Genomic DNA, 23,394 nt, shown 5'->3' on the forward strand with positions numbered 1-23,394 from the left:
GTAACCATCTTTTCAAGGTTTTCCTTTTTTTTTCTTTTTTAATTACATCGGCTAATTCAGGTGTAGTATTTTTTATATCCTTACAAAATGAAAGTTCGGTGACCACAAGACAAACAGATGATACAGAGTCTACGAGAGGAATTCAAATTGTGGGACTTCTCTGTCTGCACCTCCCGGCTCTGCCTGGAAATGATGCCAGATGGAATTCTAGTAATTTCCATTGTTGTAGAGCAGCTCTCATGCTTCCAAAGCGAGCACCAAGCCCAAGTGTTGCCCACTGGAGATGCCTACATTGGCTAAAACACTGGGGGTCTATGATCCGGGTTTTCTCCCCACATTTTACCCTTCCATGCCTAATATTTTATTCTTTGATCCTTCCATTTTGCACTGTTACATGGTGTAGTGTTTTGTTGGGGCAATGAACTAGAGACAGGTAGCAGGCAAGAGCCAAGAGGAACTCATGAATACCAACCAGTATACAACCCTGTTTGTGAAACTCCTGTTTGTTATCTATTTCCTCTAAAACAATCTTTAAAAAAAAAAAAAAAAAGATTGCCTCTGTTTGTGTGATCCTGGCACATCAATCAATTCATTAAGAAAGTAAATAAGGCAATAACTAAACAATAAATCATTCTGAATTTCACGCATGCACAAACCTTTTGATACATAATTTAGAAGAAAGGTTTAGATTCAGAGGCTGCAGCCTCTGTTCCAGTAGTTTGGCACACAAGATAAAGAGCTTTTCTCTACTGTGATGCCTTGCTCGTTCTGGTCCTCAAATCCTGGGGCTCCTCTGCACCCCATTGGTGGTGGGGTGTGTGTGGTGCACGGCATGGGAGTTGTTTATGTGTGCGTGTGGTGTGCAGGGGGGCCATGCTGTTAGGGGGAAGCCTTCCACGCATTTCTGCCATCGCAGACGGTGGGCAAACAGCTGTCTCCACAGCTGAGGCCACCAAAACTGCCTGCCCTGCTTCAGTAACTCGAGAGCACACGGCTGGTCCCTGGATGGCACAGAACACCATGCCTGCAGCAAAGCACCGGAGCTTTCTGGGGCTGAGCAGGCGGGGACTTTGCCACCAGACACAATAAGCATGTGAAATGGGGTCTCATGAATAATTCATCTCTGGTGTCCTATGAAACAAAGAAATGATATGTTTGCTGGTAGATAACTGTGTTGTGGTATTTGCAGATCTTTCTGAATTTGGAGTTGACCTTGTTTTGTGTTGGTAGCGAAATCGGTTTTTTTTTCCCCCCTAAAACAAAAAGTTGAGAGTTGAATGCAATCATCTTACAGTGAAGGCCTTCCATGAAATATTGGATGGGTTGTATTAATTTGGCTCGTGATTTAGGAATGAAAAAAAAAACCTCATTCAGTGACGCAGGAGGTTAAAATATGGTTTTAGTGCAATAAACTACAGCAGGAGACCAAGTTCTCAAGGAGATTATTTTTTTCCTGGGTAGGCAGCCGGCCCGCTTTTGCTAATGCAAGTTTCATGGCTGCAGAGTGGAAATCCGTGGAGCCTCCAGCATCACAGTGAGGCATCGTGAGGAACAAGTCTTTACTCTCGCTGAAATATTAGTAAAAATGATACTTTGGTGGATTGAGCCCTAAATTGTTTTAGTGACAGTTAAATACCCACTAATTTAGCACCAGTTAAATTGGCAATAAACTGACCCCCAGCTGGGTTGAGCCACCATCCTATTTTGCACAATAGCTCTGGATCTAATGCCAGCCACTGGGTACAGTGTACATATTCACGTAACAAGTATTTCTAGAGTATGGCATAAAGTTGCTAGCTATTCAACTTATCATAATTAATATTCATAATTAGTCTCTGTGTATTCATTTCATTCATTCACTAATACCTGTGTCTTCATTTCCCCCAGAAAAAATAAGAAATAAATTCAATCATTCTTTATTATCTTTGAAGCTACAACCTGGCAAAACAAATTTGGGGTGGTGTTCTCTGTCACCCCTGGAATAATTATCTCAAATCTGTCTTGTATTGTCCACTCATGCCTTTTCCATAATGCATTTTTGCCATATCTCTTTCTCATCTCCCTGGTCCATGGATTATTGTGAATTCCATAAACCTCATATAATCTGATATGTTTGGCAAGGAAAGTAAGAAAGAAGGCAGGTTGATTTTACAGAAAGAAAAAAACAAGCAAAAACAAAATATGAGTTTGCCAATTATATGCTGGAGTGAAAACACAATTACTTTTTGCTTTCAGGTGAGGGAGTTGGCAGTTGGGATGGGAACTGGGAGGTAGTGGGACTTCTAGTAAAAAGAAGACCAGTGGTTGCTAAGTTGCTTTGGTCTCATTTTATTCTATTTTTTTGCTATTCGTTTCCTTAAGCTTCAATAATGTACCAGACAGAGTCACAAAAAATATACAGATAATGACCACTTATCTTTCTATAACTTGGCTGTGCAGGACTACAATTATAAATAAAATGATGATCAGTCTATAAATTGCTTCTTACTTTTAAAAAGAGAATTAAATTTCTAGTGGCGATAATAACTAAATAAGTGGTAACAATTTCCTGGGGCCAGTGAGATAATCATATGGAATAGAGGTGACACACTGAAAAAAAACAAAACATACACACAGCCTAAAAGATCTGAGGCAGAGACTAATAGGAGTTTTCTTCACATTCTGTTCACCACTCCATCCTCTCCACCACCTCAGTGTGAACCTTGTTGTGTGTATAGTGCAAGATGTCTGAAGTTGCCAATACTTCCTCTCCCTAAGCCTAGAGCCTTCTTCAGTTATTCAAAGAGCTGAATTCCTTAAATGGACTCACCTGAATTGCTATGACTATCCAGAACATCACCACTTTGACTTTTTTTTTTAATTGTACTTTAGATGAAGGTTTATAGAACAAACTAGTTTCTCATTAAACAGTTAGTACACGTATTGTTTTATGACATTAGTTAACAACCCCATAATATGTCAACTCTCTCCCTTCTCAACCTTAGGTTCCCTATTACCTGCTTTCCTGTCCCCTCCTGCCTTCTAGTCCTTGCTCCAGGGCTGGTGCGCCCCTTTAGCCTAGTTTTGTTTTATGGGCCTGTTCAACATTTGGCTGAAGGGTGAACCTCAGGAGTGACCTCATTACTGAGCTGGAAGGGTGTCTGGGGGTCATACTCTCAGGGTGTCTCCAGTCTCTGTCAGGCCAGCAAGCCTGGTCTTTCTTTTTGAGTTAGAATTTTGTTCTACGTTTTTCTCCAGCTCTGTCCGGGACCCTCTATTGTGATCCCTGTCAGAGCAGTCAGTGGTGGTAGCTGGGTACCATCTAGGTGTACTGGACTCAGTCTGTTGAAGGTCATGGTAGATGTGGTCCATTAGTCCTTTGGACTAATCTTTCCTTTGTGTCTTTAGTTGTCATCATTCTTCCTTGCTCCCAAAAGGATGAGATGAATAGAGTGTCCTAGATGGCTGCTCACAGGCTTTTAAGACCCCAGACGCTACTTTCCAAAGTAGAATGCAGAACATTTTCTTTATAAACTATTATATGCCAATTGAGCTAGATGTTTCCTGAGCCCATGGTCCCAACAGCCCTCAGCCCAGTCATTCGGTCCCTCAGGGAGTTTGAATGTGTCCATGGAGCTTCCATGTACAAGTTGTGCTTGGAGCAGTTGTGCTGGCTTCCCCAGTATTCTGTGCTGTCTTACCCTTCACCAAAGTTACCACTTATCTATCATGTATTTAGTGTTTTTCCATCCCCCTCCCACACCATAAGCATCAAAGATTTCTTTTTGTATATAAATCTTTTCATGAGTTTTTACAGTAGTGGTCTCATACAATATTTGTCCTTTTGTGATTGACTTATTTCACTCAGCATAATGCCCTCCAGATTCCTCCATGTTATGAGATGCCTCACAGATTCATCATTGTTCTTTAGCGTTGGGTGATATCCATTGTGACATCACCTGGACTTTCAACATTTCATTCCAGTATGTAAAAGAATCCTTTATAGGAGTAATAAGAATATGTGTGCTTCTAATTTTGTATATTATTTCATTTAAATATCTAACCTATAATAAACTTTAAAATAAAAGGCATTTAAGAATGCGTGCTGTGATACTACAAATAGTAACCGAAGAGATGAAAACCAGGAAATACATCAACAACTTATAAAACAGATAAAGTTAAACAACAAAACAAAACAGGATCTTTGGATCAGAGACACTTGCATTTGAGTCCTGCCTCTGCGACATTTATGCAACAACAGATATTTAACCTTCCTGGACATATTTCTTCACCTGTAAAATGGGGACAAAAATACATTTCTCACAGTATATTTAGAAAAAATCAGAACCAACGATCTAATGTTTGTAAAGGATGTAAAATAATTTATAAGCCTCTAAGCATTTTTTTTTTTTTAAGCACATTAGGGAGCCCTGGTGGCATAGTGGTTGAGAGATCAGCTGCTAACCAAAAGATCAGCAGTTCAAATCCACCAGCCGCTCCTTGGAAACCCTACAGGGCAGTTCTACTCTGTCCTATAGGGTCTATGAGTTGGGATTGACTCCACAGTAATAAGCTTGGTTTTGGTTTTAGGTGTGCGAACAATTAAGTTCTCAACTACTAACCAAAAGTTTGGCAACTTGAGTCCACCTAGAGTACCTTAGAAGAAAGGTTTGGCAATGGACTTCCAAGAAATCAGCCATTGAAAACCCAGCAGAGCAAAGTTCTACTGTGCAACATCTAGATCACCGTAAGTCAGAATCAACTCAATGTCAACTGGTTTTAAGCACGTTAGAATCACCCGGAGAGCTTTAATGACCTACTGCTACCTTGGTCTTGCCTCAAACCAATTAAATCAGAAGCTCTGGGGAACTGGCCTCAGCATTACAGAAAAAATTCCCCAGGTGATTCTAGTATGTAGCCAAGGATCTGAGTAACTAACTGATGGAAAAGTCTGAGGCTGAATAAACACTCAATAAATAGTTTCCAATCCTCCTTTTTCATGCGATATCAGTATTAGTCTAATTAGGACATCGACTTTTATTATTGAAAGGGATCTTCGATGTCAGTTAATCCAAGGTTAAGCCTTGAATGTAAAGGAGCTGAGACCGGGAGGGTTCGTGAAGTGTCCACGGCTACATAGGTAACCGTGGAAATGAGACTGTAGTCCAGGTATTCATTCTAGAATTCTGAAGGAGTCCTCCTTGGGATAGCTTCCAAGAGCAGACGTGAGTTCTTAGATGAGGGTAAGCTTTATCTTTTTTCTTTTCTTAACAGTATTTTGTGACAATAAGCATATAACTAATGTTAGAAGCAAAGGATTAAGCCCCTAACTGTTGGCCTTGTTTGCTTGACTTAGAAGCATTCATTCATACAAACTTTTGAGCAGAAAACAGAATCCTGACAATTCTTCCACGTGGAACTTGGCTTTTGACACTGGGTGTCATAATGTTCCTCCATCTCACTGAGCATATTCTGTGCGAGTGATACGGAAAATCCGAGCAATTTACCACAACGCAGCTACGAATCATCATACAGGTGCATTTAATTTTTAATCACTCTTAAAAATGTTTTTCATAATTAGTAGCAATAACCACTAATTGGCATGTAAGCCATTCTTGCACCAGCAGGCAAACTGTAGGTTTACTTCTGCACGCCCACACCCAATCAACTGAAAATGGCTTCAGTGCTTATCTTATAATTACTGTGCTTAATGCTGTTTGCATTGTTTGGAAGGGTTTGTGATTAATTGATATTTTTTCTTTCTTTCTTTTTTAACCTCTAAACTTGTACATGGAGCATAAGAGCAGTCCTTTGCTCAGTGTTTACACTGAATTGTTTAGACACATATAAGGCGAAAAAATAATGGGTTTTGTTTTTACCTGCCAATTGCATTTCCTCTGTTTATACTATAGTTAGGAGCCCTGGTGGTGCAGTGGCTAAGTGCTCAGCTGCTAACCAAAAGGTTGGCAGTTTGAACCCACCAGTCCCTTGTTGGGGAGAAAATGTGGCAGGCTGCTTCCATCAAGATTACATCCTTGGAAACATTATTGGGCAGTTCCGCTCTGTCCTAAAGAATCGCTATGAATCAAAATTGACTGGAAGGTAGTGGTTTGGTTTTTTAGCAGTGGTCAAGATCTATGGCTACTAACCAAGAGGTTGGCAGTTCGAATCCACCAGCTGCTCCTTGGAAGCCCTATGGGGCAGTTCTACTTTGTCTTATAGGGTCACTATGAGTTAGAATCAACAGCAATGGTTTGGTTTTAGTTTGAAAATTAGGTAGACCTCATGTACTTGTTTTTCTACTTCTCCCCTCAATTCTGTGAACTATGGCCTAATTACATTTTTTGGGCAGACCTACAAACTCTATGTACCTTTACACCTTTCACACTGTTGATTTTGCAAGTATTTCTGGGTAAAGGGCACAGCTTTGAGGATGTCTTTATTAGAGGCCAACTTAAAATTGTACAGTTTGTTCCTTGAAAGTCAACAATTGATATATATTTGTGTCAGTTACTATACCTTGGATCTGAAAGTGGCAGCCATAGTTAACCACTAAAAAATCATGAAATAAGCTGACATTATTGGGATGCTAGGCTGATTTAGAAATAAATGATGGGTCTGCCAAATGTTTTCAAAGTAGTAAATGGAAAATAAAATTTTATTATGAGAGAGGCAAAAAGATAAAAATTTAACTTTATAATTGCAGGCCATTATGGATTGGTTAGGAGCTGACACTAGATGCAGACATGGACATAAATATTCCTTCTTTCATTTATTCACTCACTCATTTAATAGTTATTGGGAATACCATGTTCAGTGCAATGTGCTCAATAATGGGCTTACAAAAAGAAAGACATTGTGGGAAAGTGTGGTCTTTGCAATCAGAAGAAAAACTGAAAATCTTGGACTCATCGCTGAGTAATGGCGGAACTTCAAAAAATTATTTAATCTCTCTGAACTTCATTTTTGTCATCTGAAAACAAGTTAGTAATACTTAACTTGAAGGCTCAATTGTGAAGATTAAATGAGATACTGTATGTGAAACACTTTCTACTTTCTTATTACATAGTATTTACTTAGTACACACATGCTACTATTTTAATTAGCCTAAAGAACTCACAGTCCAATGAAAGAATGAGATATATCTATCATTTATGAGGTTCTTTGACAGCAAGCCACAGAAATGAAATCTGGCTGCCTAAGCAGGAAAGGAATTTATTGGAAGGCTGACACCCTCAGGGTCAACTAGACGGTTGGCACACCAGGTTTGAAAACAGAGGAAGAACTAGGCAATCTAAGGGATTAAGTATCTCAACTGTCTTGGAGGCCATTGCCAGTGAACAAATGCATTCTTGTTGTTATTTCCTTATTGTTGCATCTTTGTTCTCAAGAGTCAAGGTTTTGGTGGAGTAATGGGAAGGGAGCCAACAAAGAAAGAGAGAGAGAGAGGGAGAGAAAGACAGAGGCTAGTAATTGCCTTGTCTTCAACCGTGTTTGCACCCCTTAGAAGGAGAAAAGGCATTCTAAGGTACACTGAGACCATAGACAGCAAGGGAGAGATACCCCACCAAGGGAACTCTGGATGCCACTCCAAAAAAAAAAAAAAAAAAAGCAGAGTGATAGACAATTAGTAGCCCCAAATCAACACAAAATATGTAACACAGAATTTGCTTCCAGTGTCCTAAGCAGGGCTGGCTTCATGGATATGACACCTGTGCAACTGCACAGGTCCCCGTACTCTGAAGGGAACTGCCCTCAGCCTGGAGCCCCGGTGGCACAGTCGTTAAGAGCTACGGCAGCTGATGAAAACATCAGGAGTTTGACTCTACCAGGTGCTCCTTGGAAACTCAATGGGGCAGCAGTTCTACTCTTTCCTATAGGGTCACTATGAGTCAGAATCGACTTGATGGCAATAGGTTTGGTTTTTGGTTTTTTTGGCCTTTAGCTTAACCCATTGTCGTGGAGTTGATTTCGACTCATGGCAACCCTATAGAGCCCTGGTGGCACAGTGGTTAAGAGCAACAGCTGCTAACCAAAAGGTCAGAAGTTCGAATCCACCAGTCTTTTCCTTGGAAACCCTATGGGGCAGTTTTACTCTGTCCTGTAAGGTTGCTTTGAGTTGGACTCGACTCCATGGCAACAGGTTTGGTTTTTCTGATTTGGCTCTTAACTTAAAACTGTATTGTCACCATTTTGAAATTCTTGATAATTATTAGCAAGGGGCCACTGTGTCTTCATTTCTCACTAGGCTTCACGGAGTATATATCCAGTCCTGGTTTTATATTCCACAGATCTATACATAGCTCTGTAGGTGCACTGAGGAGGGAGTGCATCCAGGTAAGGATTCATGGAAAGCCCAGAGAAGGGTTCAAGGGAGGAGAGTGAAGAGTCAGTTTGCCAAGTGGAAGAAGGGGGTAGGGCATTCAGATAATGAAAAACTAGAAGCAAATGCCATTGGACCTTCCTATGATCAAGGATATTACACAGAATTCTGGCATAATTTGGACTAAAAAAATCATCTTCTTTAAGGTGGTAAAGCACAGAAAGGTCTGATTAGTGACTGGAGAAACTCTACACTTTCTTTGTACGGAAGCACGAAGCAACAGAGAAGACTTTTGTGAGCTAGGAAAGAGTCCCAGAGCCAAATACACCAGTGTGTTTCCAGGCCAAGAGAAACATGTGGCTCAACTGTCCCTTAGGTCATCTTTCCAACCAGCCTCCTCCTGAAGCCACTGGAGGCAAGAGCTGTCCCAGCATGGTTTCCTATTTTCTTGGCACAGATCATATGTTTATGGCAGGACCTTTGAGTGGGGTGGTGGGGACAATAACAGAGCAGATTAGCTCTGCTTTCCGGGTATTATTTCAGAATTGATGTAACTCTGCTTTTCAGTGTTTCCTGACACCAAGACTTTTTTCTGTTCTTTTATTTAAAAAAAAAAAAAATGTTTTTTATAGACACTCAGGCTTCTAGCCCAGTGCTTTTCCAAGGAATGAATTCCGTTAACATGCTCAAAAAGTGCTCCTCCAGCTTTTTCTGGAGTACCTCCAGCCCATTCCAGTTTTGGATAGATTTAATTGTTAAAAAGTTCTTTCTTCTATTGAGCTGAACTTGGCCTCTCTGTAACATTGACCAAGAGGTGTTTTAGAGTTACCCAGATTAAGCCTGACTTCTCTTCCCCACACAGACGTAAAAATACATTCTCCAATTACAGTGAAAATTTCTTTGCCCTTGGGGCCCATTCCGGTGGGAAAATAGCTCATATATATGAGTTTCTTTAAAGAAAGTTCCTTGTAGCACCTTGAGAACATTATACCATAGGGTAGGGCCTGAGAGAATCCTCCTATTAGCTGAATGTTATGTTTCCAGGAAAGCACAATCCTGAAAGTTTCTCCCGCAGATTTATTTTCCCTTCTCAGCTTTGAACCCTCCCTGGGAAACAACTTTCTGCATTCCCTCCATCATTAATAATGCACCAGGCTCATATCCAGCTAAAGACATTGCGTGAGAGACAGAGCTAGTCACAAACACACTTGTGTGAAGAAGGACAACCCAGACATTTGCCATCTGTGTCTCAGATTTCTCCAGCTCTCTCTTGGGTTGCTTGTCTAGGACACAACCATACATGTTATTTCTCACCTCCCTGGAGATGGGAAGAACTGTCACATTTCACAACACTCGGTTTTTAAGGGGGACCTTATTTTATAAGATTTCCCCTAGATTTTGGTGAAATTTTTGCGTCATATGCTGTACCACCATGCATTCAGATGGTTGTATTGAAACGAATCTACTCAAAATAACAGTAAGATCATCTTCTCTATAACATTTGTTTTGCTTTGCTTTGTAGGGAAATCAAGTCAACGCCCATAGGCTCTTTTCAGGACCACAAACATTTATTGCTTAAAAGGGAATTAGAATCGTACATGGATATTTACCCAAAAGTCATGTTGATCAAAGACCTCTCCCATAACCAAAAAGAACTTAGCTCTGAGTATCATTATCTCTTTCTCTTTAGTTGCATGGAATATTCTGGATCTTAAAGCTGAAACCGAAACTATCAAATTAGGCTCCCTTAGCTCCTGAATGAAGGAGCCCTGATGGCACAACAGTTAAGAGATTGGTGGCTAACTAAAAAGTCAGTGGTTGAAACCTGCCAGTGGATCTGCCAGAGAAAAGACCTGGAGATCTACTCCTGTAAAGACTATAGCCTAGGAAACCCAATGGGGCAGTTCTACTCCATCCTAGAGGGTCACTATGAGTTGTGATTGACTGGATGGCATGTAACAATAGCCCTTGAATATCTGTTCCAGGAGTACAATAAGAGATAGTTCAATTTTCTTCCCCTGAACTTGTCTTTCTCATTTATGTATACCCTAGTTTCCTTTGTACTATTTTTCCTTTCCACTTGACTACTGGCCAAGGTCGACCTGTACAATCCTAGTCATGAAGAACTTGACTGGAATTAAGATGACATCAGTAACAGATAACAGAACATCAGCAAATATGAGGTAGAAAGAATGATAAAAATAGCAGCTGAACTATAGAACACCTCCTATGAGCCGTACCTTAGTATGGGAATGATAAATACGTTTTCTTTAATCCTTACAACCTTGTAAGGAAGATATTGTGATTCACATTTTAAACTTAAGGAAACAGGCTTAGAATGTTTAAGTAGTTCTCTCAAATTCAGCCTACTTTTAAATGGTGGAGCTGGGGTTCAAAGCCACTTGATCAAACTTTGAAAGCTAGTGTTTCAAGTGAAGAATTAAATAGAAAATCCTAGACTTGAAATGCCTGGCAAAAAGCAATCTGGGCTTTGCTGCATATGATTCTCCAATATACCATCTTATGCTCTTAGGAGATGCAATGTGCTTTTATAAAAAACAATTTTTTTTTATACATCATATTATTTATAGTATGATCTGAAATTCCTTTTGCTTAATATTGAGCTTCTACAGATATTTTGATGGCGATCAAGCTATTATTAATAAGTATCTTGTTTTAAGCTATTCCAAATTGGAAGATAAAAACATTACAAATGTAGAACTATGCTTGATAGCAACAGAGAAAAATCATTTTTAAATCTACTTAATGCTACTGGCATTGTCACTTAGTTGCTTGCAGCAAAGATTATATAGAAAATCCCACTGAGTTTGCAAGAAACTTGTAGAGCTAGTAGAGGAACTTAGCAAAGTTTCAGGATACAAAGTTAGCAAACAAAAATCAGTTAGGTTTCTCTACACCGGCCATGAGAAATCTGAAAGGGAAATTAAGGAAACAATTCCATGTACAAAAATATCTAAGAGAGTAAAATACCTAGAATAAATCTAACCAAGTATGTGAAGGACTTATACAATGAAAACTATGAAACAATGCTGAAAGAGATTAAAGAAGACTTAAATAAATGAAAAAATGCCCTATGTTCATGGACTGAAAGACTAAATATTGTTAAGATGTCAATAGTGCCCAAAGCAATCTATAGATTCAACATAATCCCTATCAAAATTCCAACATCCTTTTTACAGAAATACAAAAACCAATTCTCAACTTTATATAGAATATCAAGAGGCCTTGAATAGCTAAAACAATGTTGAGAGAGAAGAACAAAAAATAAAACTCACACTTCCTAATTTTAAAACATAACATATAGCTACAGTAATCAAAACAGCCTAGTACTGGTGTAACAATAGACAAGTAGACCAATGGAACAGAATTGAGAGTCCAGAATTGAACCCACACATCTATGGTCAACTGATTTTTGACAAAGGGGCTACGTCCATTCGATGGGGAAAGAACTAATAATCTTCAATAAATGCAGCTGGGAAGATTAGATTTCCACGTGCAGAAAAACAAAACAGGGTCCATGTCTTACATATACACAAAAACAAATTCAAAATGAATTAAGGGCCTAAATGTGCAAGCTGGAAACCCTGGTGGTGTAGTGGTTAAGAGCTATGGCTGCTAACCAAAGGGTCGGCAGTTTGAATCCACCAGGCGCTCCTTGGAAACTCTATGGGGCAGTTCTACTCTGTCCTATCGGGTCTCTAGGACTTGGAATCGACTCGACGGTTTGGTTTTATGTGCAAACTAAAACCATAAAATTCTTAGAAGAACAAGCAGGGACAATGCTGTCAGGCCTAGCTTTTAACAATGGATTATTTAGTATAATAACAAAAGCACGGAACAGCAAAAGAAAAAAAAAATTAAAGGGACCTCATAAAAATTAAAAACTTTTGTTCATCCAAAGATTTTATCAGAAAAGTGAAAAGACAAGTGCCTACTAGGAGAATATCTTTAGAAACGGTATATCTGACAAGAATCTAATAACCAAAAAAAAAATATATATATATATAAAATTTTGACAACTTAAAAACAGAAAGACAACCCAATCATAAAATGAGCAAAGGACTTGAATAGACATTTCACCAAACAGGACATCCAAATGACCACCAAACACATGAAGATATGCTCAGTGTCATTAGCCATCAGAGAGATGCAAACTAAAACCAAAATGAGATACCATTTCACTCCATCAGGATGGCTAAGATTAAAAAAAAATAATAATAAATGTTGGCAAGGATGTGGGGAAATTGGAACCCTTATACACTGCTAGTGGGAATGCAACATGGTACAGGCATTGAGGAAAACTGTGGCGGTTCCTCAAAAAACTAAAAATAGAACTACCATAAAACCAAAACCAAACCTGTTGCCATCAAGTCAATTCCGACTCGTAGTGACCCTATAGGACAGAGTAGAACAGCCCCATAGATTTTCCAAGGAGCACCTGGTGGATTTGAACTGCCAACCCTTTGGTTAGCAGCCGTAGCACTTAACCACTATGTCACCAGGGTTTCCAGAACTACCTTATAACCCAACAATTCCACTCCTAGGTATGCATCCAAAAGACTTGAAAGTAGAGATTCAAAAAGAGACTTGGACATCAGTGTTCATTGCAGCACTATTGACAATAGCCAAAAGGTGGAAACAATCTAAATGCTCATCAATAGATGAATGAATAAACAAAATGTGGTACATACATACAACGGAATACTACTCAGCCAGTTGGAGAAACCAAGTATTGATGCATGCTGCAGTATGGATGGAGCTTGAAGACATTATGCTGAGTGAAATAAGCCAATCACAAAAGGACAAATATTGTATGATCTCACTTGTACAGAAAGACAAGAAAAGGCAAATGTATAGACACCAAAGTATATTAGCGGTTATCAGGGGTGGGAGGGAGGGAGAAAAGGGGGTTTAACAGTGATGGAAAAATCACATATTGCATTCATTAAAGGTAGGGTTGCTCAGCCAATTACTGTAATTGCTCTCAATAAGTTGTACACCTGTAAAAAGTTTAATTGGCAAAAGTTGTGTGACAGATATATTTACAATAACTACAAAAAAAAAAAAGTAGCTTCTGAGGCTGCTTATGTACAAAGAAATACCTCATGGGATTTGGTTCCTTGGTTTGGAGGTTCAGAGTCATGGTTTCATGGGACATCCCAGTTAATTGGCCTAATAGCATGTTTAGTGCTTCTGTTCTATCCCCTAGTTCATTGCCTAGTGCCTGGGGTCTTGAAAACGTACACATGGCCATCCAAACCTCAACAGTTCATCTCTATTCACCTGGAACAACAGAGGAAGACGGAGAGTCAGGAACAAGGGGAGGATATGGAATGTGTGGCTAATTGTCTCCACAAATAACTGCCTTTTTGCCATGAGACCACAAGAACTGGATGGTACCCAGCTACAATTAGTGAACATTTTGATCAAAGATTCATAGAAGTATCCTGACGAAAGAGAGGGAAAAGCAGACCAGAATTTCCAGTTTTCATGGATGCTAGGCTTTCTCGAGTCATAGAAGGTGGATATCAAAACCCAAACTGAACCCAGTGCTGTTGAGTCCATTCCGACTCATAGTGACCCTATAGGGCAGAGTAGAACTGCCCCATAAAGTTTCCAAGCAGCGCCTGGTGGATTCAAACTGCCGGCCCTTTGGTTAGCAGCCGTAGCACTTAACCACTACGCCACCAGAAGGTGGATGAATCCCCGAAATTATTGCCCTGAGATAATCATTAGATCTTAAGCCAAAAATATTCCCTGAAGTCATCTTAAAACCCTATAATAGTTTAGCTTAACTAGTACTAAAAGGTCTGCCTTGAGCATCCTGCCCTTTTCAAAACTATCGATATAGGATCAAATTGACAAAAGCAACTGGAAAGATTAGATGGAAAACTTAGGGGGCAGTAAGTTTGTGTTAATGAGGGAGGAACAACTCTCAGAAAACAAGGGTGAGAATGGTTGCACAACTCAAATAATGTAATTAATGTCTCTAAATTGTACATGTAGAAACTGTTGAATTGGTGTATGTTTTGTTCTCAACAACAAATTAAATAAAATTTAGAAAACAATACATTAAAAATATGTATATATCAAAATATATTTTGAACATATAAATTCACAGCAAACAATATGAAACTAAACATTCAAAACAGTCAGTCCTCAGTTTCAACTCCATTTACTCTTCCAAAATTCATTCATGGTGTCAAACCATACTGTGCTTCCATCTGCTTTTTGTAGAATGGAGACATGCATTTGTCTACCTCACGGAACAAAATAAAATGTCAGTCCTCTAGGTTTAGCACCACAGAGAGAATCAAAGCATCTGCAGGGGGTCAGGACCAGGGAACTGTAACTCGTGTCTGATAGGGCTGTTCCCTCCGTGAAGGAGTCATCACTTTTTGGCCAACTTTGAATAGACTAGACTTGATTTTATCAAGTGAACTAGCAGGTTGTCGAGTCCCTGGGTGGTGTAAAGTTTAACGCACTTGGCTGCTAACTGAAAGGTTGGAGGTTTGAGTCTACCCAAGGCACCTTGAAAGAAAAGCCTGGTGATATACTTTGAAAAAATCAGCCACTGAAAACCCTGTGGAGCACAGTTATACTCTGACACACATGAGTTGCAATTGACTTGATGACAACTGGTACTGGTTAGCAGGTTGTAACAACATGATGGCAGTGGTAGAATAGTGATAACCTAATACAACTCAGTAGGGGCTCTCAGTCCCATCCCACCTGGAGGTTCTCCTTCTATCTCCAAACTTGGAGGATCTGGTCTTGGTATCCTTAGTGAATCTAGTAGATTTTCTTACACAGTTTGCTAACATGCAAGTATTAGAGGGTAAGTTTCCTTAGAGAAGATCTAAAGTAGAGAATACGGGCAAGGGAAGGAAGTGCTAACAAATAACTTTCAAAAACCCAGGTTTTCCTCATTTCTCAAGGTCATGGGAAATTCAAATCAGAACAAGATATGAAATCACAATCTTAATTGTGAAGTATTACTTTTTAAACTAGGTGATGGCAAATAGATACATATTATAGTTGGAATGAGTAACCATAAATCCGAACATCTGGTTGGAAAGTTTTCTTGGTTCTGCATTTAAAATGTATTGTTTTGCCTCAACCGCTGGAGTTAGGGCACAGCATGGATGCTAGGTGTCTGAATACTGGGAAGCCTAGATTCCTGCCTCTGCCACTTATTCTGGGCATGATCTTACCTCTCTATCCTGTTTTCTATCTGAGAAATGGGATAAGAATCCCCTCATAGGGTTTCAATGAGGACTACATGCATTAATAAGGAGCCCTGGTGGCACAATGGTTAAGCGCTCAGCTACTGAACAGAAGGTTGATGGTTCAAACCCATCCAAAGGCTCCAGAGGAGAACTAATGATCTGCTCCCATAAAGATTGTTGTCGTTAGGTGCCATGGCGTTGGTTCGGAATGAAATGCTGCCCAACCCTGAGCCATCCTCACAATCGTTGCTGCGTTTGGGCCTATTGTTGCAGCCACTGTGTCAATCTATCTCATTGAGTATCTTCCTTTTTTTGCTGACCCTTTACTTCACTAAGCATGATGTCCTTTTCCAGGGACTGGTCCCCCCTGATAACATGTCCAAAGTATATGAGATGAAGTCTTGCCATCTTCGCTTCTAAGGAACATTATGGCTGTACTTCTTCCAAGACAGAACTGTTCATTTTTTTGGCGGTACATTCAATATTCTTTGCCAACACCGTAATTCAAATGCGTCAGCTCCATTTTGGTCTTCCTTATTCATTGTCCAGCTTTCACATGCATATAAGGCGATTGAAAATGCCATGGTTTGGGTCAGGCAGACTTTAACCCTCAAAGTGACATCTTTGTTTTTTAATACTTTGAGATTTTTTTTTACAGCAGATTTGTCCAAATGCAATACGCCTTTGATTTCTTGACTGCTGATTTCATGGGTATTGATTTTGGATCTAGGTAAAATGAAATCCTTGACAGCTTCAATATTTTCTGCTTTTATCATGATGTTGCTTATTGGTTCAATTATGAGGATTTTTGTTTCCTTTATGTTGTGGTGTAATCCATACTGAATGTTGTAATCTTTGGTTGTCATCAATAAGTACTTCAAGTCCTCTTCACTTTCAGCTCCCCTAAAGATTTAAAAAAAAAAAAAAATCCTAGTGCTTTCGAGTCGATTCCAACTCATAGAGACCCTTTAGGACAGAGTGGAACTTCCCCCACAGTGTTTCCGAGGCTGTAAATATTTATGGAAGCAGACTGCCACATCGTTCTCCTGAGGAGCCACCGGTGGTTTCAAACTGCCAGCCTTTCAGTTAGCAGCTGAGTGTTTTAATCGCTGCACCACCAGGACTTGTCTTGTAATGATTACAGCCTTGGGATCCCATAGGGCAGCTCTACCTTGTTACATGAGGTCACTATGAGTCGAAAAACCATTAAAGGGCACCCAACAACAACATGCATTAATTCACGGATATCTGTTACAAAGCGGCTTGGCTCAGAGTAAACACTCAGGTGTTATTATCATTAAGCTGATAGAAAATTAAATATTTTAGAGTTATTGTCTTAGTTATCCAGTGCTACTATAACAGAAATACCACTAGTGGGTGCCTTTAACAAAGAGAAATTTACTTCTTCACAGTAAAGCAGGTTAAAACTCCAAATTTGGGTGTCGGCTCCAGTGGAAGATTTTCTCTCTCTGTCAGCCTTCTCATCAATTTCCCCCAGGACTAGGAGATTCTCTGCACAGGGACCCCAGGTCCAAAGGATGCACTCTGCCCCCGGCCCTGCTTTCTTGATGATATGAGGTCCCCCTGTCTCACTGCTGTCTTCTCTCTTTTACATCTCAATAGATTGCCTCAAGCCACAGTCCAATCCTGTAGGTTGAGTCCTGCCTCACTAACACAACTGCCACCCATCTTCCCTCATTAACATCCTAGAGGCAGGATTTACAACATAGAGGAAAATCACACAATATCCGGAATCCCGGCCCAGCGCAATTGACACACTCATATTTGGGGGGACATAATTCAATCCATGACAGTTATTGATGCTGGTATCTAGGGAAACGCTGTAGTGCTTTGACTTTTTATTTTCCACACAAATTTCAGCTGAGAAATGCTTTTTTCCTAAATGACACCAAGAAGAGTGGTCAGGGAAAAGGAGGGATCCATCAAAATAGAAAATTCAACTTCAGCTCCCAAGAGAAAACTCCATGCACCTGTGATTGTTGGTTAAAAAAAAAAATAACTAATTTAAGCTTGTGGAAGGAATTAAAGTACTCTAGAAAGCCAAGAAGTCTTATTGTCCAGAGAGGAAGGCAAATTCGTGGTCTGTCACATACCAGGTTTAGGACTGCAGAATTCTAACAGCTGTTCTCTAGGGAGAGTGAGGAGCTGAGACTATGGACTCTAATATGTTAGAGCATTAGAGCACAGTGACACTTAGCTGTACATGGTGGCCCCAAGAGTGCATGGACAACAGGACATGGCAGCTTTACTCACAGTAGGTACAACGCTCTCAAACACAATGCTTTGGGACAGTCTCCATGCTTCTCTGCTCTGGGCTTCACTGTCACTACGTCACTTTTTCTCTGTAGCATCATTAGACATCCTTGGTAAACTTCTGAAAATTTTTTGGGAAAGGCTTGTGTTCTAACATGTAACTAGACTCATAAATTATCTCCCAACTCTCTTTAATTTTACAGTTGAAGGACATTGAAGGCTAGAGCCTGTGACTAAGAGCAAAAAGCCAATAAACGGTGGAGTTGAACCTGGGACTTTTAATTCCTTCAAGTGGTTTTAAGCAGAGAAATCTAATAGTAGTGTTCATTTAGTAACAGTAGTAATAATAACAGGATAACAATCATTTTTGAGTATTTATTATGTGCCAGGCATTGATTTAAGTTCTTTACATTTATTAATTCATATAATCCATACAACAAGACTACGAGGAAGGTATTTTCATTATCCCCATTTTACAGATAAACTAAAGCATGGTGAGATTAAGTAACTTGCCTAAGGTCACCGAGCTATTAAGCGGCAGAGTTAGGATTTGATTCTATGTAATCTGGCTACCAAGTCCATGTTTTTAAGGGGTATTGCTTCTTATTTAATTAAATGTTTCTGCCCACATGTAGTTTAACTCATTGTTATTAATATTCTTTGCTTTAAAAATGTCTAAGCCTCTAGGACATTGATAAGTAACAAGGAATTCATGAAAAACCACAAGCACCTTTTGTTGATACCTCCGATATCAAGCTATCGATATACCAAGAAAACTCCTCTTTTTCCAAATCAATTTGTTCCAGTAAGTATGTATTAAGATCTACCACATGCAGGGCCTTTATCCAAGACAGCAGTGAGCGGAATATTCGGATTATTAACATATCCTGGCCAATTAAGTTAACACAACCGTCAGGCATAGAATATCCACTTCTAAAAAATATAAAAAGTAAAATAAACTTAACACTAAAGCTCTACTTATCGTAATTCAATTTTATTTAAATTCCGATTTTGAAGGCTGAAGTAAGATTTTCCAATGCCTTTGGGTCTTCCCTATTAACATTATTTTAAATTCTAAAGAAGGGTAAATATAGAGGGTTGGCAATTAAACTGTCTTAAGGTGATATTTCAGGAAGTTTTCTGAACATTATTTCATAAGAATATATCCCTGGCACCCACTTTGGTTGGCATTTCCTAACATTAAGGTGCAGCAGTTGACAGCAAATTTGAGTGCTTTGAGCCTAGTGATCTGCTAAAAAAAACTGCTGGACCCCCTAAAATGAGAATTTACCTCCAGCTTTAATGAACACATTTTCCACTAGGGGATTTAAAAAAGGGAAGGAGGCTCAGGGGTCTTTTGTAAATTACAGAATTTTTTCACAAGAAATGGAAATTCTGAAGAATAATTAATAATCTCTCACCTGCAAATTAGGAAGATAATACCTGTGCTTGGTATCTGAACATACAATATTTTATATAAGAAAATTTTGTTTTCCTTCCCAAAATAGCACCAAGGGTATTATTTTTTGTCATTATAATTTTACTGCTCACCTGTTCACACACTAACCTTCCTTAAGTTCACCCTGAAATAAAACATATATGTATGTGTAAAGAACACATTCAAGGGGTTAAACCTCAAATAAGAGGCACATTCTAATTTTACTGTAGTTTTTTTTTTCCTTGACGTATACTTGAAAATAATTATTTTGTTTGCAGACATAGGAATGCTGAAAACTAGTGGCTTTATTGTAGCTATCAAAATTGGACTCTGTCTTTGGAAATTAGCTGATAGCAAAATAAGGACGGACACCAGAGAACACACACACACACACGGAGTACACACACACACACACGGAGTACACATACACACACACACAGAGTCACTCACTAACGCACTCAAAGAAGGAATCTCCACTGAGGACCTAGCCATTCATCCCCCGAAAAGATGTAATCTATGCGTAACAATGCTTAAATCTGTGCGACATTTACAACACATACTAAGCGGTTTGCTATTTATTTCAAGACTTTAATTGGCACAGTATATTAACAGCAGTGTTGCCACAGTTCCACTCATGGATTTCTTTCTTCCTAAAAAGAGAAAGAGAGGGAAAGGCAAAGGGGGAGAGAGAAACAATCAACCAGAATTACGCTATAACCCCTGTTTTGTTATTCCTTTAGCTTGAATGAACTGTTAAAAAAGAGAGGACTAGCTTCAGAAACCATATTTTAGACTCAATTCGAGTTTATTAAGCCCAGACCAGTATTTTTCTGCCGTCCTAATAGAGCCTATTATGAGAATTTTTCCCTCTCCAGGGACAAAAACAACACCAACTTTCCCTCCCGAAGAGCTTCTTATTGTTCATTTTCGTTGCTATTTGGAGAAAAAAGCTCGTTAAAATATTATGAAGCACACAGCGTAATTATGCACCAGCCTTCTCCAATGAGGAACATCTGTAGCGGAGTGTATGTATATTTATATTACAGTAAACTTGCGTGCAGACTCTATCTTTCAGCCCCTTTTTTACTTTGCCTCTGTTCTACAATTCTTTGTCCTGACGACAGAGCCGGGCAAACATGTGAGGCGCACGGGCTACAGTGCCGGCATTGTCAGGCTGGCCGGGCTCTGAGCGCCAAAGGTTATTATTCCATCATTAGCCTGTAGTTCACACCAGGGTAAACTGCTCTGCGAAATGCCTGCAAACCTTTTTTGCTCTTTTTAGTCTCCCGGTTATTTTTTAAAAGGTGTCTTTTTCCTGGTCTGCTCCCTGGCATGGAAGGCTCTGCAAAGCGCATCCAACACACGCCCAGGTCCCAGATCCGTGCCTCTCTCCCTTCTTTGCATTATTCCACTTGCTTTAAAACCAGAGAACCTTGGGCATAAAAGAAACATTGAGAGCTTGCCTATCCCACAAATATTTGTGGAAAGCACATGGTGCCATTTTACCAGACTACTCTTATTTGTTAAACTGAGTTAAGTGTAACGCGATTCCAAAAACTGCCTTTAGAATGAAAGAAAGGCTTGTAAAGCCAGGGAGATAATTACCGCAATCTGGGTTACAGAAAATACAAAACAAAGGAGCACAATCCCATTTTGTGTGTGCTGTGTGTGTGTGTGTGTGTTTGTTTTGTTTTTTTCTTTGTTGATGTACTCAAACGTGTGAATATTCCAAGGAGAGTGTTGTCCGGGGCTAGAAAACAACCGGAATCCCACGCAGGCATAAGAAACACTCTAGCAGTGGACAGCAGCATGTTTGTGGTGGGCATATCATTTTTCAGAAGCCAGGACTTTCTTGCTGTCTTTTTCTCCCTCCATCTAGCACTCACCCACCCAGAGTTGCAGTTCTCAACCAGTTGCCAAGACTGGGACACCCACCTATCCTTCATTTAAAGCTGTCAAGCTATTTTTACACATGTACATAAAAGTCGATTTGAAAAAAATTTAGCTTCCAAAATCTTTCATATGAATCCACAAAAGAACCCTGCAGTCCCTCTCCCCTTCCTTCAGGATGTTGTTTTTATGGGGATTATTATGCTATCAGTGTTCCCGTTGTTGGGAATATTGTCCTTGGGGATGTTTTTGTAGACTGAAGCATTCTCACTTTTCCTTTCTTTGTCTGCCAATTGTTTCTAGACCTAAACCACTTTCTGAGACAATTATTTCCATACGTGTATGTGTATCTAAATATTAATAATCGTTGCATGTGTGTATTTTTATGTACACATAAACACCATCCCTACACGTATCTACCATTTTTCAAGTTCTTACTCTGTAAGAAGATTCATATTCTCCAAAGCAGTTTGTTAATGACTTTATTAAAGAGAAAGAAAGAGCAAATCTCCCACATTTCCTTGTTTCATGTTTAGAAGTGAACCTTGCAGGTCCGAGCTAAGCTTTTTGGGATGTTTTAGCCAAGTCCAGACTACGGGTTGTTATGTTTTGAAATGCAAATCAAAACGAGTTTTCTCAAAAACCGTCGCTGCGATCCCCTCTTTGAATTTCATCTGGACTGTCTCTAACGGCTCCAGCTGACCCCATCATTTCTTTCTCTTATTACTAACATGCTTCTCCCCACATGCACAACCGTCTGATATTTTTCAGAGGAAGAGGCAAAAATATATTAGGGATTTCTTTCCTTCCTGATGTAGACAAGAAGAGGACATAGAAAATGAACCTGAGCTTGGAAGAGACAAAACACAGCACATCACTGAGGTGCATGTAAGGATAAACCCATAGAGCCCTCGACACAGGATTTGGCAACCAGACTATTCCGTTGAGCCAAAAAGCCAGCCAGGGCACGGAACCTTGTTATTATGGTTTGTTCTGTGAGTAAGACCCGCAGGGGTGTGTGAAGACTGCTTAGTGTGAAGCCTGTTTAGAATCCTGGGGGAGCAGGCAATGAGATGGGGCTGGAAGGATTCTGTGTCTAAGGAGACCATGGATGTTCGCCACCTCCTTGAAAACCTAAAACACAAAGCAAAAAACACGTTTTTTAAAATTCCAAAATAAGATCATGGATAGTTCCAGACATCAAAAGTTTTAGACGGTTTGTCAGCAACTGGGTGAGAAGCATTGAGTTTGAAAGAAAGGACTAGAAAGCCCATGCGATTTGAAATTAGCACAAGGTCAGTCATAGAAGGAACTAGGATGAACTACTTAGATAGTTTCTGTTAAGTCTAAAATGCTAATCGCTGCCATCTGAATTAAGTGAGTTGGTTCTTTTCCTCTATCTCTTTTCATTTGCAAACATGGCTGAATTATTTTTTTCTTCACTTGATGTTAGATTAGTCATGTAAAATTGCCAATATTCGACCTTCTTTGACTTTTAAACCTGGCAATTTCATATAGTTAATTCTAACATTTCCCTCCCTTTAATAACCTATTCCTAGTGTTAAGTGATTGACTCTTGTTAGAGTCTACTATTATTTTTGTTTTGTTTGTTTCCTCTACTCTGATTTTAAATTTAGTCACCCTTCATATTTTAATGTCTATTGAAAGTTTGGAGAAATGAATATTTGGTTAAATGAAAGAAGCTATTTAAAACATGTTTAATGTGGCATCTAAAGGTGTTCGTTTTCCCTTCAATACTATTCTGAGACCTTCTGTATAAAGTTCACTTTCCCAGATCATTCGCCTACTGCAGATATTAGGACCGAGATGTCATGTTTGATGCCCTCAAGACCTTTGTGTTGTGTTATTGTCAGGTGCCTTCGAGGAGATTTTAGTTCATAGTGACCCCACGTGACAGAGAAGAACAGCGCCATAGGGTTTTCTAAGCTGTAATCTTTGCAGGAACAGATCACTAGGTCTTTTTGGGAGCAGATTGACAAGTCTTTTTCCCGAGGAGCCACTGGGTGTGTTCAAACAGCCAACCTTTCTGTTAGCAGCCTAGCTCTTAACTGTTGGTTCACCAGGATTCCTTTCAAGGCTTTTACTGTACTTCAAGTCTTGAAAAAGGGAAACCTGATGTTAGAAATAATCTATGTAAAAGAAATTGGGTCTGAGAGATGAACATGTTGATAAGCACAATTATAGATTTAAAGTGATCCTTTCATAAACTCAGTTGTCCC

Source organism: Elephas maximus, chromosome 9 (assembly GCF_024166365.1).
Source record: "Elephas maximus indicus isolate mEleMax1 chromosome 9, mEleMax1 primary haplotype, whole genome shotgun sequence".
Taxonomy (NCBI): Eukaryota; Metazoa; Chordata; class Mammalia; order Proboscidea; family Elephantidae; genus Elephas; species Elephas maximus.